The 20580-nt window shown below is 38.3% G+C and overlaps 1 protein-coding gene across 1 annotated transcript in view; it reads left to right on the top strand.

Moving 5' to 3' along the window:
- Ndufs4 (NADH:ubiquinone oxidoreductase subunit S4) overlaps positions 1–20580 on the top strand; it is a 98148-nt gene that overhangs the window by 49076 nt on the left and 28492 nt on the right. The gene's annotated exons all lie outside the window — the stretch shown is intronic.

Below are 20580 nucleotides of genomic sequence, written 5' to 3'. Positions count from 1 at the left end.
TTTCAACCATTGAGTTTTTTTATTTCCAGCATTTTACAGTTTTTATTAATCTATTTTCTTAATAAGAATGTTTAAAATGCTGCTGACTTTTTCATCTCTGTTGCTGATTTTTTCACCTATTTTTCTGACACTGTTGCTAGCTTTTTTCTTGTTCCTGGATTGAACTCATCTGTTTGTTTGCATCCTTTTTTATTTTTTTCCAGTGAACTTTTGACATTTTCATCGCGCATTATATTTGCATCAGTACCTTTGGCTTCACGAGTTAGCTCATGAGTTAGCTTTTATAGCAGTCCTGCTGCACTGCTGTTTTGTATTCCCATCTTGCAATTTGTGCCATCTGTTTGGCTATCTCTTCCACTTTCATTCTCGGATCTTCTAATTGAATAGCTCATTCCTGTGGACTTAATCTCCAGTACTTCTCAGGGGAGAGAAGAAAATAACTGCCAAGCTGCAATATCGAACCAATTAAGGTATAGAGAAATACTCTTATAATCAATCAAAGCCCACCCAGTCTATCATCAGTGACAATAAAACAGAAATGACAAAACTAACAAATGTATTTTGAAATAAAAATTACTTAGCATAAAGGAGGAGTTCAGCAAAGGGGGAAAGCAGAGGAGAAGGAAGATGAAGTAAGTGAAAGGAAAAGGAGAAAAATAACAAGGAGTTTGAGAAAAAGAAACCAATGATTTACCAATAATAAGAACATGGGGGGGCAGTTGATAGGACCTGGAGAGGACAGGAGTTCCACAAGGACCAAATATATCTGCGCACAGGGGTCTTTTATCAGACTTTCTCTGAACAAGGATCATGGATGGATGCAACCTAGAGCCCCTGCTCAGATGTAGCCCTTGGTAGCTTAGTATCCAAGTGGGTATCTTAATAAGGGGAACAGGGACTGTTTCTGACGTGAACTCGATGGCGGGCTCATTGACCTCTCCCCCCCCCCCCACCTCACGGGGAGAAGCAGCCTTGGTAGGCCACAGAGGAGGACTTAGCAGCCAGTCCTGAAGACACCTGATAAACCAGTATCAGATGTAAGGGGAGGAGGTTCTCCCTTATCAGTGGACTTGGAAAGGGGCAGAGAGGAGATGAGGGTGGGAGGGTGGGATTGGGAGGGAAAGAGGAAATAGGATACAGCTGGGATACAAAGTTAACAAACTGTAATATTAAAAAAATAAAAATTAAAAAAAAAACATTTGAAAACAAAATTAGGTACCTGAATAAAAAGTAAAACGCAAGTTATAAAAATGCCGCACACACATACAAAAAGTAAGAAAAAGAAAAAAAAAAAAAAGAAAGAAAAGAAAGCAAAGGGGAGGGAATGGAGAATACCCAGAAAGATTTTTTTTTAATAAAAAAAGGTGAAAATGCTACTAAAAGTATAGTTTAAAAAAATGGAAAAGAAAGGAAACAGGAGCTGCCAAGGAGAAAGGAAGGAAAGGAGGATTGCAGCCTTTTTTTTTTTTTTTTTTTTTTTTCTGGATAATTGGAGACGGCTGGTTATATGTTCAGGAGAGGATGGGATCGATTGAACTTGTCTTGTGGTTTATGCTGATGCTTTGCCTGTGTTAGACAAGTTTGCATTGTCCAACAGAGTTGTCTTCACTGTAGTATGTATTATATTAGTATGTAGTATGTGTTCTGAATGCTGCACTCAAACACCAAGCAAAGCAATTTAAGGATGTAAAGGTTTGTTTTGGCTCCCCGTCAGAGGGTATAGTCTATCATTGCAGGTAGGTCACGGCAGCAGAATTCAAAGTAGTTCATCACATTGCATGTGCAGTTAGGAAGCAGAGAGAGAGATGAATTGCTGGCACTTAGCTAGATGTCTCTTCTGTAGTCCAGAACCAAGTCCCAAGGCAGGGAGGTGACTCCCAAGTATGATTAATGTAATTGTGAATTTACATTTATAGTTTTAGCTTACTTAATATATGAGGGTCTTGCTTTTTTATCCAGTTTGATGATCTGTATCTTTTAATTTAGTGTTTAACTACTTAAAATAAGCATCCTTAGCAAAATAGTTGGTCATAAAGCTACTGCCTTCTTTGTTTTTCACTTGCTCCATCTAATTTCTCTTTTTTTTCCTTCCCCAGCCTGAGTAGTTGCGTAGGAATTACAGAATACACCCTTAGTTTTTCATAGTTACAAATGGTTAGTCCTCCTTGTCAGTTCCACTGGATTTCAAATCACCTAAGAGACACACTTCTGGGCATGTCCATGGTGAGACTTTGGAAAGCCAGAATGCCAAAAGAAATGTGGACAGTGGAGGCTCCAGCTTATGAGGTTTCAGAAGGAAGCAAAGATGTAGGAACTGGCTAGAAGTCATTCATGTTAGAATCAGGCAGAGAGTCTGCTTTCAGGGGTTGGGGAGAGGGCTCGATAGTTAAGAGCACTTATTGCTTTTCCAGGTACCTGAGTTCAGTTCCCAGCACCCATGGTGCCCTGCTGACAACCACCTGTAACTCCAGCTGCAGGGCATTCAGTGTCCTCTTCTGTTCTCTGTGGACAACTACACACACGTGGGCATGTTCACACACACACACACACACACACACACACACACACATAAATGAAAGAGAGCAACGAGTAGAGCAAAAAGATATTAAAAATATATGGTCTAGTGAGGGGCAGTGTGAGTTTAGTTCAGTAGTTAAGAGCATATGCTCTTGCAGAGAACCCGAGTTCAGTTCTTAGCACCCATTTGGTAGCTCAACTTCCTTAAAGATTCAAGCACCATTAAAGGGAAACCTCAATTTATAGAGTGATGATAAAAAAAGGTTTCTGAGCGCAACTTTCTCTCTCTCCCATTAAAGGGTATTAACTTGTAATAATGCAAATTCATTTGTAAGGAGAACTAGAACTTAGAATGCTCCTGAAAGGGTTGCTTGCTTACAAACAGTTGCCTAGCATAGCTGATTTTCTTGGGTCAAGTTGTAGAGATACCTGTGGTAGGAAGGAGCCAATTCCATCTTTCGCTGGCAGCAAAACTTGTCAGCATTGTCTACATAGTACTGCTTTTATAGGCGTGGAGAACACGAGAGGTCTAGGGTCATGGATGCATGCCTGTACCAAGGTTCCTGAAAGCTGCTGAGGCCAGGATATGTTGGCCTACTAGATTTCCAGCAAGAAAGCCCTGAAAAGCTATTGCAAGAAACTCAAGTTTAAGCCTAAATTGGAATGGAGATCCAAGGATGTTGGAGATGCTAGGACCACTATTCAGTATTTGACAAAGGAAGCTGCAGGCATGGAGTAGAAACAACACAAGAAAGAGGCTGTGTGTAACAAGCCACAGAGCTGGAGAGGAAGGGTTATTCAAGCCCAGATGATTCTAATACCAGCTCCAAATGTTAAGCACATATCTGGAGGGTTTAGTGTTAGCCCTATTAGATATCTATCTTGATTTGGTCTTTTGTTTCCTTGCTATGCCTCATTCCTCCCTTTTAGAACAGAAATACTTATTCTGTGCCATTGTTTATTGGAAACAAGTAACTTGCCTTTTGAGTTTGTAGGTGTTCATAGTTAAGAGTCTGTGGCTCAGGCATGGAGAGATGACTCAGGGGTTAAGACCTCTTTGTGTACATGCAATAGACTGGGGTTTATTTCCCAGCACCCACTGGGAACTCACAACTATTTGCAACATAGGTTCTAGGAAATACAATTTGTTTTTGTGGCCTCTGAGAGCACCAGGCACACAAGTGCTACATTTTGATATCTGCAAGCAAACACTTTCATACATAAAATAAAAAGAATTCTTTTTTTTTTTTTTTAAGTCTGCCTCAGAATTGGGTCTTTACTTCCATTTTTGAGCAAGTTTGGAACTGTTAAAACTTTGAGGGCTTTTGGAGATGGACTAAATGAATCTTGCATTATGAAATGAACATGGAAGTTAAGGTGTCAAGATTCAAATGTTATGATTCACATGATGGGTTTTGCTTTCATGTTGTTTTTATTAACCCTAGCCAATCTACAGGGTTTAGAATCATCTGGAGACTACTCTGTGTGTGAGAGTGGGGTGGGGAGGGGAATCCCACAGTGGTTTATGTGAGAGGGCAAAGTGGGCAGAGTACCAGCATTTGTCTCCTTTTGCATTCTGTCTGTGGATATAATGTGACCACCTCACACTCTTGCCACAGTTCTTCCCTGCCGTGCTGGACCCTGACGTCCTCCTAAGCTGTGGACCAGAATAAACTCTTCCTTAAGTTGCTATTACCAGGTATCTTGTCACAGCAACAAGAACAGTGGCACATGCACGTGAGGTGAGGGTCCTAAATTGCACTTCATGTGTCACTACAGTCCTGCATTATGTTTATATACTCTTCATGTCTGCATGTGCTATAAATCCCAGGGTCTCATTTTTCCTTTCAAGACGACTTGAAATTTTAAGGAAAGTAACACAGAAGAGAAGTAGGGCTGGGAACATAGTTCCGTTGGTACAGTGCTTGCTCGCTAACATTAAGACCTGAGTCTGATGCTGCAGATACGTATGGAAAAGCTGGGTGTGGTGGCACGTTTGTGGTCTCAGTTTGGGGATGCATTGACAGGAAGAGCCTTGAATACAGCCAGCATACCAAATTGGGAAGCCTCAGGGCTCAGAGACACTTTCCTGACAAACAAGTTGGATGACTTCTGAGGAACAACCCAAGGTTATTCTCTATACACACACTGTGTTACATGCATGTATACATAACTGCACACGTGCATGTACACACACAAGAAGAAAAACTCTTATTTACTCACAAAATTGCAATTTTTATTGTTCCCTATCACCTGAGGTTAGTTTCCGTCTGCTGCCCATTTCTTTCAACCCAAAGAACTTCATTTACTCCTTCTCTTAGTACAGATATATTGGGACAGCTTCTCTCCTGATTATCTGGACCGAGCTTCCCACACCCTATGCTAAAAATCATTACATGGCACCAGCAAGGTAGCTCAGTAAGTAAAGGTGCCTGTCACCAGTACTGATGAGTTTGATCCCAAAGACCACTTTGTGGAAGGAGAGAACTAAGCCATGCAAGCTGTCCTCTGATCGCCACATGCATACCATGGCGTCACATGAGTGCACATACATACCAAATAAAAAATGCAACTCTAAAAGACCTTAAATTATCTTTTTCTGCCATAACAATGAATCATAGACTAGGTGGTTTGAATCACAGAAGTTTGTTTTCTGACAGTACTAAAGGCTAGGATTTTAAGATCAGGGTGCCAGCAAATTTGGTTTCTTTTGAGGGTTCTTTTCCTGGTTTGTTAGAGGCTGTCTTTTTTTTGTTTGTTACAGCCATGTTCGTAAGTAAACCAAAAAAAAAAAAGGAAGAAAGCAGCCTTTCTAATGTTCTACTCTCATGATCCTAGCAAAAATACCAGTTAAATACCATAACATTTGGGCTTTGTTCTTCAATGTGGAATTATAAGGAAAATACAGACTCTGAGCCCTCACCAGTCCCTTCATGGCTTATAAAATTTGAAGTGTCAGGACCTTTATTTATTTATTTACTTACTTACTTGTTATTTTTACTTTAAAGCTGTCAGTCTGGTTTCAAATTTTTAAAAATGTGAGGAAATACATAGCACAGAGTTTTCAAGTGTACCAGTCAGTGTTACCAGCCATACGACAGTATTGGGCAGTTGTCAACATCCAGTTCAGGAACTGTTTCCTTCCACATTCTGAGCAGAAACTGTCTCCATTAAATAGTAACTCTGCGTATCTTTTCTTAGCTCTCATAATCTGTTATACTTCTGTATGAATTTGTGTTTGATAAGCCCCATAGTAGAATAAAATATGATTGCCACTTACTACATTTTAGCATGTTTCAGGGCTTATCCATGTTGTGGCATATGTCAGAATTTTATTCTTTTTAAAGGCTGTGTAACATTCCATTATCATAGTGATATTACATTATGTTTACACATTCTTTTGTTGATAGACATGAGTTTCTTTAAAATTTTGGCTATTGTAAATAATGTTACTATGAAAATGTACATTCAGATAACTGTTGGAGTTACTTCAGTTATTAGATACTCCAAAAACAATTATTGGATCATGTGGGTATTTTATGTTTAGCTTTTGGAAGTATTGTCAAACATAGTGGGATTATTTTCCACTATGGCTGTACCATTGTAAAAGGGCTCTTGGCTCTCCATCCAAAGCTTTATTTCTGGGCTCCCCATTTTGTTGCTCTTTATGTCTGTGTAGAAGAATTTTAATACAGCAACATGACTGCTCTGGCAAGGGACCACATAGATCTACGTAAGCTGGCTGGAATACAGACATGCTGTGGTTTGCTGTATGATTTGGCTAGAATACTGACACACCCTTAGTACACACCTTTAATCCCAAACCACGAAGATAAGGTTAGTTTATAGAAGGAAGCTGCCATGTCTAATTGAGGGGCAGACAAAGTGATGAATCAGAGAGATTTGACAGAATGAGTCAGACATAGGATATGTCCAACTCTCATGAGAACAGGACAGGAAAAAGAAGCTACTAAAGAACAGCACAGAGAGAGAGAGGTGCTTTTTTGTTTGTTTGTTTTTTGTTTTTTAACCAGGACAGTTGTACAGAGACAGGTTGCAGGAAGAGCAAGCTAGACACAGATGAAGACAGAATGAGCCAGAGAATGAGAAGGAGCCAGAAGATTAAAACATATTGCCAGAGTTAGTTTAAGGACAGGCAGAGCGATTTAGTGAGAAACCAAGAGAAGCCAGTTTGAATCAGTCAGCTTGGAGAGGAGTTTGGGCCAGAACAGCTGAGTTGAACCAGCCAAGGAGAGTTCAGAAAGAATTAGAAAGGCTTGGGAACGACTCATCTCATCCTCTCATCTGAGTAAATAAAAACATTTATTTGTCTGCTTTGCAGCATCACACTGTTTTAACTTTTCGTAATAGTAAAGTAAATTTTAAAATCAACAGTGACCCCTCCATTTTTATTTTAAGAATTATTTTCAAAGATTGCATGTATAGTTTCAGATGTATTTTTCTATTTCTGTCAAAATGTCATAGAAATTTTATATGTCTTTTTATTATTTTGAGATGGAGGTCTCTATTTAGCCCTTGTAGCCCTAAGATGACCACACAGAGATGTGCTTGCCTCTGCCTCCCAAGTGCTGAAATTAAAGTTATGCACCACCATGGCCAGCCACCATTGAGGTTTTGGTAGGGTTGCATTGATACTGTGATTACTTTGGTAAGAATACCATTTCATTAACACAGGATGCTTACACTTACAGGTTTTAATTTCTTTCAAGAATGTTTGTTGTTGTGAGTATGCAGATGTTATTGTTCTTGTTTTATTCATTAAGACTTTATGATGGATTGTTACATAATTGTCTGGTTCATTATTAGTGTATAGAATACAGCTGATTTTTCTGTGTTGATTTTGTTCCCATTCATTTTGCTGAATTTGCTTATTAGCTGTAACCAGGATTTCTTAGTGGCAATTTTGTAAGGTTTTCTACATACTACATCATGTGATCTGGAAGCAGAGATAATTGTGTGTTTTTTAAATTACTTTTCTTGCTTAATTAATCTGGCTAGAACTTCCGGTGCTCTGTTGAGAAGCAGCACAGGTGGACTGTGCTATCTGGTTCTTTACCTTGGAGGAAACAGTTTCAGTTTACTCTTTTGTCATGTTCCTATTCATGTAATATACATGGCCTGTCCTCAGGCTACAGTAAGGATTAGGTTCTTAACCTGTGCTTATGTTCAGTTTTAACCCTGATTTTACTTGGGGTTCATGGATCTTTCAGTTGATATTTTTTATATTTAGAAATCTAGTTTTAAAAATTTCTCCTTTGGGCTTTTCTTTTTATGTGTATGAGTGGTTTTTGTTTGTTTGTTTTTGTTTTGTTTCCTCTGTGTGTGTTTCTGTGTACCACATGTACACATTGTGTTTGTGGAAGCTAAAAGAGGCTATCAGTGATTCCATGCAATTAGAGCTACATACAGATGTGAGCTTCCATGTGGGTGCTAAGAATTGAACCCTGGTTCTCTGGAGGAACAGCCATTGCTCTTAACTTCTGAGCCATCTCTCCAGCCTCTTTTCTACAACTCTTAAACTAATACTGCTTTTTTCTCCCCTCAGTATTTATCTTTTAGATGGTTTAAAGTGTCTAGTTTCTGTTGTCTTATCTTTGATTTTAATGGACTTTTCTTTAGTGACTTTTTTGTTGTTAATCTAGAATAGTACAATTTTAAATATTTTTCAGTATAATTTCTATGTGGTTCTTTTCTGAAGTTTTAAGTTCTTGACTGAAATTCCCAATCTGTTCACTTGTTTTGTTTATCATTTTTCTTTAAATCTTTATATAGCAGCTACAAAACCTTTTTGTCAGCTAATTTCAGTATGTATATCTTTGAGTCTATTTCTATTGATTATTTTGTAGTTACTTATAATCCAGAGTTTTCTATTTATGTGCATGCTTAGTGATTTTTAAGTATGTAATTGATATTCTGAGTGTTCAATTTTGGAGAGTCTAGATCTTACTGTCTTCCTTTGTGGAAAGAACGTTTAGTATTATTCTAGTAACTAGCTGATCTACTTGGTATCAGTTCCTAACAGCAGTTTTAACTATCTGTTTACCTTGTTAGAACAACAGATTGACTGAAACCTGAGTGTTTATAGATGGAGTTGCCCTGCTTCTGACTGTTCATGTTGCCAGTTTGGTGTCTGCTCCTGTCCAGAGACTGCGGATTTGACACATCTGTGCCTCTTCAGTATACTGCCTCACAATCATCATTTACCCTTCAGCTTCAAATGCCAACGTTCCTTACCCACTCTGCCTTTGGTGGGTGGCCCATCACCTCCCATAGTTACAGCCCATATACCTCCAACATAGAGCTGAGATAGTTGGAGGACTGTGTCTTGAGTTTTCTCTGTTCAGGGATCACAAATTTTCCAGTATTGAAAAATAGTAATTGTAACTGGCAGGAGCAGAAGTGTGATACCTATGACCCCAGTATAGCTGCAGCATAATTCCATTACTACACACTGATGGCTCTTTTGTGGTAATGGCTTCGTTAGCGAATCTTTACTTTTGAAGCAAACTCAGAGACTGATGATGTTAACTGCCTATATGACATATTACATATACAGATTTATTTGTGTTTCTTTTTAGTATACTGCCAGACTCAGAGCTCAGTAATTGAGTCACATGCTTTGCCAAGATTCAGTTGTGCTTATGTCCATTACCTTTCTCTGCCAGTTACACCTAATGATGTAATTATGCAGTTCAATAGAATGGTATTCTGTTTGTTCTTTATAGAAGAAACAACGGTTGGGAATTGCTGTAGTTAGGGTTACTATTGTTGTGATGAAACACCATGACCAAAAGCAACGTGGGGAGGAAAGGCTGTATTTCACTCACACTTCCGTATAACAGTTCATCATCAAAAGCAGCAAGGGCAGGAACTCAAACAGGGCAAGAAGCTGGAGGCAGACGCTGCTGCAGCAGAGGTCATCGAGAGGTGCTGCCCGTCCAGGTAGCTGGGACTGCTGGTATCCAGTTTGTCTAAGGAATACTTTTATTAAATAAAAAATCATGCAGCTTTTGAGGAAGTAAATTTTTTTATTTCCATCTTTCTTTTTTGATTTTATTAGTTTAGTTTATTGCTTAAACCATCACTCAGATTATAAAAAAGTTTTTGCATTCTTCTTTGGCATGATAACTTTTTCAGTATTTATTTAATATATAATTTTCTACTGCCATAGTTTCTGTTTTCATACCTCTTAGTATATATTGTGTATATATATCTTCCTCTTATTATCAGGGAATAAAAACGTACTACTAGATTAAGAAATAACATTATTTTTAAACTATAATGTTGTTATATAATTCCAGGCTCATGTAGCCAGTTTTTAAAATTAGTATAGTTCTTAAAATATTACAAGGTATCTGAAAATAGCTGATTGACTTTCTGGAACGTTGCAATTAAAAAGTAAAGAACTATGAATTTTTGCTATCAAAGGGTTTATTATTATATTAAATGTTACATCTTTGTAAGTATTAAAATCTCATTTATGGGGCTCGAGAGTTGGCTAGCAGTTAGGATCACTTGTTGATTTTGTGGAGGATGCAGGTTTAGTTGTCAGTACTCACATGGTAATCGACAAGTGTCTGCAACTCCAAAGGATCTGACGCACTGTCCTAGCCTCCACAGGCACCAGGCATGCACAGGGTGCACATCCGTACATGGAAGCAAACACACGTAAAGTAAAGAGAAAAGCTAGGTGTAGTGTTACATGCCTTTAATCTCAGCACTTAGAAGACAGAGGCAGGTAAATCTCTGAGTTTGAGGCCAGCTTGGTCTACAGAATAAGTTCCAGGCCATCTGGGACCCCCCCCCCCAGTAAAACCTACAAAACAAAAAAGTGAAAACTTTTTTCAAAAAGGAAAACATCACATTCATTAAATATTAAAGTACCCCATGAAGCATACTAATTTCCAGTGATTTGTTAGGCACTTTCTTCCTTTCTTTGGTTTGTTTTGAGGCAGGGTCTCACTATGCAGACCAGATTGGCCTCAAACTTACAGCGATCTGCCTGCCTCCTGAGTGCTGGAATTAAAGGCATGTGAGTAGGCCACCACAACCAGCAAGCATGACTTTTTAAAACAACTTGACTTTCAGTTTCCCTAAGTTAATACAAAATACTTTTTTTTATTATATCTATCTGAATATTCTAGTAGATTTTCCTCATTTATATGGGAAAAGCTTATTTTTATATTTTAGCATTTTGTTATAAAATAACTTGTTGGTAGACTTAAATGTCTAATTATCTGCTAATCTGAAGAGGAAAAGCAACATCTTGATTCATCAAAGGGTTCATGGCCGACTTCCAATAGTAAGACAGATGGACAAGAGAAAAACATATCAAATTATTTAGCCAAAATTTTATGTGACACAGGAGGCTTCAGAAATAACCAATGACAGGTAAAGGTTTTCTCTTAGGTTCATAATGGGACACTTGAGTAGATATGTGATTGAACACAAAGGTGAGATCTAACTAAAGCTTATAAACTGAAGGTTAACAGCATCTGTTTGTTTAGAGTCTTCATAGACTCTGGGTTGGCTTAGGACAGGGTGTCTCAATGAGAGACTTGGGTCTTAGATGAGATAGTCAGGAATTTCCCCAAGAGACAGGAGGGGGTTAGGGAGTGACTATTATTTCCAGCTCTGAGCCATGATTTTATAATATGTAGCTCCACAAAGTAAAAATCTGAAAGTGTTTGTGATCCCATGCAGTAATGAAGTCACTGCGCACATGTGTGATGCTCCAGAATTATAGAGCAACTCACTTAGTTGTCTTTCTTTCTTTCTTTCTTTCTTTCTTTCTTTCTTTCTTTCTTTCTTTCTTTCTTTCTTTCTTTCTTTCTTTCTCTTCCTTCCTTCCTTCCTTCCTTCCTTTCTTTCCCTTCCTTCCTTCCTTCCTTTCTTTCTTTTCTCTCTCTCTTTTTCTTTCATCTTTTCTCTCTCTTTCTCTTTCTGTCTGTCTCTTTCTCTTTCTTCCTTTCTCTTTCTTTCTCTCTTTCTTTCCCTCTTTTTCTTTCTCTTTTTCTTTCTTTCTTTCTCTCTTTTTCTTTCTTTTTTTCTCTTTCTCTTTTTCTTTCTCTCTCTCTCTCTCTCTCTCTCTCTTTCTTTCTTTCTTTTTTTTTTTCAAAACAAGCTTTCTCTGTGTAGCCTTGGCTGTCCTGAACTCGAGTTGTAGACCAAGCTGGCCTTGAACTCACAGAGATCTGCCTGCCTGTGCCTACCCAAGTGCTTCGGTTACAGGTGTGCGCCACAGCTAGCTCACTTAGTTTTTTTTGTTTTGTTTTGTTTTGTTTTCTGTCATCAAGTTTTTTCTTTGCATTCTTGTTTGCTCTTACAAAGGACCACTCGGTTGGGATTGGTTTGTTTGTGACAGGGTGTCACTATGTGGCCCTTGCTGGCCTCAAGAGAGCTCTGCCTACCTCTTTTGTAGGAAACAAAGGAAACAAAGCAAGAAGATTGTCATTAATTGGGTTATAGAAACCAAGAGAATCTTAAACCAAGTCCAGCTTGGCAAACAAAGTCAAGCTCATTTTCTCCTTTGTATGTGATTTTAAGACCATGCGGTAGAGTCAGGCTAAGTAATGTGTACCTGTTCTCTGCCTTAAGAGCATAAAGGATTGTCAGGCATGGTCGGCACATTCCCTTAATCTTTGTCCTGGGAGGCAGAGGCAGAAGATCTCTGATTTTGAGGCTAGCTAGCCTGGTCTACAAGTGAGTTTCAGGCTCCCAGGGCTATGTAGTTGAGAACCTGTCTCAGGAAACAAAAAAAAAAAAAGTATAAATGAAAAGTGATCTAATTTTACATTGCTGATTAACAGTGTGGAAATTTACCTTCTCTTTGCAAAGTACTTAGATACTATAGAAATTCTGATAACTTTTGTCACAGTTAAGTGTTGTCTTCCTAGTTAGCCTTAAAGAATTAAGTTACTGCCGGGCAGTGGTGGCGCACACCTTTAATCCCAGCACTCGGGAGGCAGAGGCAGGCGGATCTCTTTAAATTCCAGGCCAGCCTGGTCTCAAAGTGAGTTCTAGGGATACACAGAGAAAAACACTGTTTTGAAAAGCAAACAAAAAAGACTTAAGTTACTGATGGATCTCGAGAGATTGCTCAGCAGTTGAGAGCACTTACTACTCTTATAGAAGACCCAAGTTCAAGTCCCAGTATCCATGTGGATGGCTTACAATCACATGTAACTATATTTCTCAGGAATCGCTCTGATGCTTCTCGCCTCTGAGGAAACCCATACTTATTTGCATAGACATAACACAGAAACACTAATTAAGAATGAATCTTGGGAGAAAAATAATTTCACTACTAAGATTTTTGTTGCAGTACACTATACTTATAAAGCATAGAAAACAACTTTTATTGCACTAAGAAATTGTGCCACATCAACTGAATAAATGGTTACGGGGTCATTAAAACTGAAGACTGAATATTTACATGGGGAAATGATGTTGTTACACTTGGAAGTAATCAATACAAAACATTATTAGTAAAATAGGCATATGAGTACTTAATTCAAATAAGGAAGTCAGTGCTAGGGCATTATGCATATTGATATACTGTTTAAAATTTCTGAACATTATTGATGTTTTAGTACTTTTATTTATTGGTTTTGTTTGTTTTTGTTTGTTTGTTTGTAGACAGTTTCACTATGTGGCTCTTGCTGTTCTGGAACTCACTCTGTAGACGAGGCTGGCCTCAAACTCAGAGAGATCCATCTGCCTCTGCCTCCCAGGTGCTGGGATTAAAGGTGTGTGCCACTATGCCCAGCTAGTAGTACTTTTAAGAATGACTATCCTGAAAGAATCATCTTCTGTCTCCTTCCTTGGTCCAGCATTTTTCTGACACCTTTCTACTTTTAAAATCAAATAGAATCTTCCTTTTAGTGAGCCTGAGAGGTAGCTCAGCAGTTTAGAGCACTTGTAGAAACTCTGGATTGTTCTCCAGCACCCACATGGTGATTCCCCACCATCTATAGTTCCAGTTCTAAGGGATCTCATGCACTCTTCTGGTCTCCACAGGCACCAAACACATATATGTCCAGGGAAATAAATAAATCTAACAACAACAACATTTTAACAATCTCTCTTTTCTTTAGCCACTATGGCAGGTATAATGTTTTACTTGTCTTCACTTAATCCTTCTACATGAGTGCTCTATCTGCATGTACACCTCCATACCAGAAGATGGCATCAAATCCCAGTATAAATGGTTGTGATCCACCATGCCGTTGCTGGGAATTGAACTCAGGACCCCTGGAAGAACAGACAGTGCCCTTTTAAAAATATATTTATTTTATTTTATTTTATTCATTTATTACAATTTATTCACTTTGTGTCCCTGCTGCAGTCCTCTCCCTCATCTTCTTCCATTCCCCCCACCCTCCCTTTTCTTCATCCTTCTATCTGACCCTGGCCTATCAGGTCTCATCAAAGCCTGGCTGCGCTGTCTCCCTCTGTGGCCTGTCAAAGCTGCAGCACCAGGGGGAGGTGATCAGAAAGCCAGCCGCTGAGTTCATGTTAAAGACAGCCCCTGTACCCTTTACTAGGGAATCCACTTGGAAACTGAGCAGTTCATGGGCTTCCCTTGAACAGGGGGTCTAGAGAACCCCCTGGGCCCACATTTGTTTTTTGTTTTTTTTTTTTTTTTTTTTTTTGGCTCTGTTGGTCTCCTTGTGGAGTTCCAGTCCTCTCCAGGTCTTTCTATCTCCCTCTCTTCCATAAGGATTCCGGTACTCTGCCCAAAGTCTGGCTCTGAGTCTCAGCATCTCCTTCGATCTCCTGCTGGATAGAGTCATTCAGGCATTCTCTGTGGCGGGCTCCTGCCCTGTTATTTATCTTCTCCCTCTTCCGATGTCTATCCTGTTTGCACTTCTGAATGAGGAGTAAGCATCTTTCCTAGGGTCCTCCTTGTTGTTTAGCTTCTTTAGGACTATAGATTTTAGTATGTTTATACTATATTATATGTCTACTATCCACTTCTATATGAGTATATACCGTGTGTGTCTTTCTGCTTCTGGGATATCTCACTTAGGATGATCTTTTCTGGTTCCCACCATTTGCCTGCACAGTTCATGATTTCCTTGTTTTTAATTGCTGAGTAGTATTCCATTGTGTAAATGTACCACACTTTCTGTATCCATTCCTCCTCTTAACCGCTGACCCATCTCTTCTAACTTAATCCTTCTAAATAGTGATGATGAGTTTGTTGTGCATTTCTTAACAGAAGAAGCTAACAGAGAGCTTAAGCCACTAGTTTGTCAATGCTCTTCAGATCACAAATGTTAAGATTTAGGTTCTTCTATGTTTGTCAGTTACAATTCCTTCTCTTAAGCAACAGCATATCTGAAGTATAATTATTGTGTTGTCTGTACCTTTTGTCATGCACACACACACACATACATGCACATATGCACACATTGAATTTCTTACACAGGAATGAAGTTTTATTATAGTCTTTCAACCCTTTAAGATTATTCAATATTATTAAGATATTAAAGTCATTTTTATGGATGTCCTAGGCCTTTCCACATGTGCCTGCGTACATAAGACAAGTTTTCTTTTCATGCATTGTATTTAGTATTTTTTTCAATTATATGTATGTATGTTTGTGTGTGAGAGATAGAAACAGACAAAGAGACGAGAAATGGGAATGAAGTGCCCTCCTTTATCATTCTCCACATAGTCCTTTAGACAGAAATTCTCTCTCAACCTGGGACTCAAAATTTTCACCTAGGCTGGCAGTCAGGAAGCCTCAGTGACCCTCTTATGTTGGAGCAAGAGCTCTGTGCACCAAATGTGTTCCTTGTTATGCATAATGGAAATTAATGCTGTTTCTCATAATTACGCAACACATGCTCTTAATTGCTGAGTTGACTCCAGCAGAGAGAGAATATGAATCAATTCATGAATGAACGAATGAGTGAGTGAATGAATGAATATGAATTATTATATTTTCCTGTTTTAGGTCTGGTCAATTTGAAGAAAGACAGGATGAGTCCAAAACACACAAGTAGAGTAACCAAGCCTTACAAAGAGAGAGCTAGGTATTTATTTCTCTTTTCTGGACTTGAAGCAACATGACTGGACAAAGAATTACTAACTCATAATTTTCAAGGGATATTGGACATAGTTTTGTATCAAGAATATTGGACCAGCTTCCCATTATTTGTTTATCCTGTTCTTAAAAACTGTCCAGTAGTTTTCTTGAGAATAGAGTTGATTTCTACTGTGGAGCATTTTGTCCAACAAGTAGGTGCTGAGTAGCAACTTCTGTTCTTGTTCAAGCACTGTATGTATATCATCTAATCTTTAACTTAAAAGTAAGTTAATTGATGGATATGCAAACACGAGAGATTTGCCCATGACTCCAAGTCGTAATTCAAACCATTTTTTTTTAATCCAAACTAATTTTTACATACCTTGTTGCTATAGCAATTGCCCTGTCTTCCTCAGAAGGATCTAAGAATAATAAATGTATTTTTGGTTTGGAAAGGTTTTCTAGTTCTAGTTTTGTTCTTTGTGTGATCTATAGTATTGTTTTCAGGATGTCTTCCTATAGTATCTATAACACTTAATAAACAGCTTTGACATTGGTGCTGTGATAGCTTAGTTCAACATAGAAATATAAGGGTGTCACATCCAGTATTTAATGACCTACTTGAATTTCTTTACCAGTTTGTTGGCTGAGCAACCAAACAAGAATTGCATTTACTTTCACAACTCAAATTTACATGAAAATTTGTGATTATATCCAAATTGTTTTGAGCACTGATTTTTTTTTAAAAATTCTTCCATAGTAAGTAACTAGGTGGGATTATGTATCCTGTAAATTATTATATTGTAATTTGCTTATTAAACCAGTAGTGAGTGTCTTTGTCTAAGTCTATGTTGTTTACTTAAAAGGAAGGGCTTTTATTTTGTCTGTTTATTTTGCCCTTTTTTTTTTTTTGAGGCTTTCTTGCTGTGTGGCTCAAGTTGGTCCAGAATTCACAATCCTCTTGCTTCTACTTCCCTGGTGTTGAAATTATAGATGGGTATTATACAAGGAAGTTATTATAAATACATTTTTTAAATCTTGATTGAAAATCACGATTTGAAATCTTTCATGATTATAAAATATTAACAGTCAATCAAAATGTAGATCGATTTTAGGTCTACTATCAATTTAAATACAATTGGTCTTTAATATTCTGAAGTAGAGCAAATCTCTAGAAGTATTATCACTAATGCTCTAATGGTTATTCTATTAAATTTCTAGCTTCAACCCATACTAATTCTGTTAGTGAACTAATTACCAAAGAGCCTGGTAAATATTTTGACTTCTTTGGGTGCAGCAAGATTTCTAGTAAAACTTTATCCAGCAATGTAAAAGTATTTAATTATTACTCTTTACAATAAGTTTGAACTGATAAGGGTAAGTAGGTGGGGCAACCGGAAGTAATTACTAAGGCCAGTGGCATTTTTGTGGTTTAATAAAAGCAGAAGCTAATTATTCAGTTTTTATTTAAGTGAATTGATGCCAAAAAAGGAGATTCCTGCAGAGCAGCTGCACTTCTTCAGTGTCACCCTAATTTACCAAAGACACAACTGTCACAAACAGAACTTTTAAACTTGATATATAGCCACAGAAGTAAGGAGGCTTTTGTTTAGAGTGCTTGCTGGAGAACTCCTTTATACAAATCAGCCGGCAGATGACGGACAATGATGAAAATTTGATTCTTTGAAGTCATAATAGTCATTGAAACGTGTGAAATTCTGGTATTGAAAAGAAAGCGGCCAGCAAGACTCTAAATCCTGGGTGGTTGCAAAAAGCTTGCTGGGAGGTTTTTCTGCATTTTGACACCAACTTCCCATTGCTTGTTCCTTACTTCCTTTGTTAAAAAGAAAAAAAAAAGTTGAATTCACACAAGATAAGTGGGGAAAGATGATAAGGGAATCAGTTTTTATATTAACAACTAATATTTTATCATTTAACATTATTAGGATAATTATATTCCTTAACAGTAGAAGTAGGTTTCATTTTAAACCCAACTGTTTAAAAGAAAGAAGTTTTAAAATTCAGTAAATCTATGTAATTATATGCTTTCTTAGAACCTACATATATTCTTAACTAGTGAGTTGAGGTTATTTGGTTCTAACTTAATGGCTTCTTATATCTTACATGACTTAACTTTTTTCCTGATTTTAAAAAATTGAGTTAAAAAGAAATTAGAAAAGACAATATTGATATCTTTAGGTCATTTCTTTTATAAAAATAGGGTTTTAGAATGATCACAGGAGATGAGTACTTTACTGCAAAAGTAGCAATCCATAGAGAATTCCACTAATTTAGCAGTTTAATTTACAAGTGTCTTGTTTGCTGTCTGCAGTAGATGAGTCACAGGTAGCTTGTCTTGAACTGAGAAAGGGTATTATTGAAGACCTCCACCATAAGGCTCACAGATCTCTGCAAGTGTTTTAAGTGCTTCATTGAGATCTTGGAGTAGGAGCATTAGCCCGTTGGAATGCACGGTAAAGAACAGGTTCTTGTCAGGAGCTGATGCTGTTTGCATGAAATGATAAGAACAGTGACAGTGCATTTTACAAGTATGAGAAATAAGTTTGTCTAGGCTGAAAGCATGTCTGCAGGGACTTAGAATTTTTGAACTTCTGTGACTATTAGGTGTCTTTAAGTATGTGAGCTGCCAAGCCCTTTTATTGTCTGTCCTGCAGCAGCTCAGCTGGGTTGCAGGCACTTAAATCTTCTGCAGGCAAAAACAGTGTCTCAGGACATCGTGCAAGGGCTTCAGTATTCAGAAACTTCTTGCTTATCAGTTTTAAATTGGGGGCATGTGTAGACAGACAGACAGATAGATAGCCAGAATTTAGATATAAGAGTAAGCTTTATTGGTTTTATTTTTGACATATATGCATCACAGTATAGAAGTATGAAAAATAGTTATTTCCTATAATCTCACTTTCTGGAGGTAACAAATTAACTGATTTCTTTCATACAGTTGAAGAAAAGCCACGTAGCATAGTTCTATTCAATAGAAACTGCGCAGAGAGGTTGATGTGGGATTTGGAGAACATGCCCACCAATTAATGCAATAGCATGCTTATATTAAGTGTTTATACTTTGCTGCACCCATAACAAGGAAATATCTTAATCCAGGGCCTATAAAGATGGCTTAGCAGTTAAGAGTGAGAACTATTCTTCCAGGGGACCTGAGTTCACTTCCAGCATCATATGTGCCTCACAACTTCCTGTAATTCCACCTCCTGGAAAATGACATCCTCTTCTGAATTCTTCACCTGCACTCAACATCTGTACATATCTGCACACAAACACACAGACACATAATTATAAGTAAGTATTTTTAGAGCTACATTAGCCCAACAATTGAGAATATTAAATAATAAATGAAATGGCAGTTAAAAAAAAAAAAGAAATAGGCATTGAGGACCTCCCACAGAGTTATGCCACTTCAAGCTCTATGTAGAGGACTATATTTTAGAAAGTCACTCCTTAAAATGTAACACCAGGGCTGGGAATATACCTTAGTCATAAGAGTGCTTGCCTACCATGTGCAAAGCCCTAAGTTTAACTACTGGCACATCCAAAAATTTAAAAAAGGGTTTGTGTGTTGTATGTGTGTGTGTTGTGCCATGGTGCCAAGTTGGGAATTAAACCCACACCATGTAAATGCTAAGCAAACACTCTGCCTCAAAATTAATAAAACTTAGTGTTTTTAAATCGAACGTGGCAGTTAAAAATTGCTAAATGATAACAGAAACATTGGAATTCCCCCTTAGTGTTATTAGCCTTAGGTTGTTTGATTAACAAATGAAAGAATTTAAGAATCTCTGGGACATGCCTGTGTTCCAGAGTGTTGTGATCCCCGACTTGAGGATGTAGAGGCAGGCGAATTTCTTTGAGTTTGAAGCCAGCCTGGTCCTCAGAGTTAGTCTAGGACAGCCAAGGCTATACAGAGAGACCCTGTCTCTGAAAACAAACAAAACAACAAAGACTCTCAGCGACAGTTTAAGTTTGAGTTTAATTTAAGTTTGAGTTTAAAAGAGAAACTCCAGGGCAGCAAGCTGTCTGCCTGTGCAGTTGCCCAGAGGAGGGATATAGAGAAAAGGCCATGTCATCTGAGGTAAGGCATCGTGGAGGATAGCCACATGATGGACAGATAGCCACTTGGCAGGATGGGAGCTTTAAAGACAGACTTTAAAAATCCACATACCTTTAATCCCAATGCTAAGAGAAGCAGAGTCAGGAAGATCTGTGAGTGGGAGGTCAGCCTGGTCTACAAAGCAAGTTATAGGACAGCCAAGACTACAGAGAAAAATCCTGACTCAAAAAAAAAAAAAAAACAACAACAAAAAAAAATTACCAGTATTGCTCTGGCAACCACCTGAAAGAAAGAAACAGAAAAGTTAGACCTTCCTGAGTTTTCAGTCTGAACCTTGTGGGACTCCTCCTTGGGTCTGCACTAGGGTGTAGGAATTCTGAGAGGGAAAGTGCATTACCTGTAATAAGCACTAGTTATTCCTTCTATTTCTTTAGCATGACCTAAGGTGAACCCACCTGTTGAGGGATGGTGCCTTGGCCAGGTGATTGGCTATCCCCATGAAATTAACTCTTAAGGAAGGAGACAATGCCAAGTCTCCACCTAGAGGCAGATTCTAAGACTCATAGCCAAACTTTGGGCAGAGTGCAGGGAATCTTATGAAAGAAGGGGGAGATAGAAAGACCTGGAGGGGACAGAGCTCCTCAAGGAGAGCAACAGAACAAAGAAATTTGGGCCCAGTGTTCTCTTCTGAGAACTGTATCTCCAACCAAGGACCATGCATGGAGATAACCTAGAACCCCTGCACAGATGTAGCCCATGGCAGCTCAGTGTCCAAGTGGGTTCCATTGTAATAGGAACAGGGACTGTCTCTGACATAAACTCAGTGGCTGCCTCTTTGATCACCTCTCCATGAGGGGTAGCAGTCTTACCAGTCCAAAGAAGAGGACAATGCAGCCAGTCCTGCTGTGAGACCTGATAGGCTAGA

The sequence above is a fragment of the Meriones unguiculatus genome, chromosome 6 (assembly GCF_030254825.1).
Source record: "Meriones unguiculatus strain TT.TT164.6M chromosome 6, Bangor_MerUng_6.1, whole genome shotgun sequence".
Taxonomy (NCBI): Eukaryota; Metazoa; Chordata; class Mammalia; order Rodentia; family Muridae; genus Meriones; species Meriones unguiculatus.
This window is presented reverse-complemented; position numbering and strand designations above follow the sequence as displayed.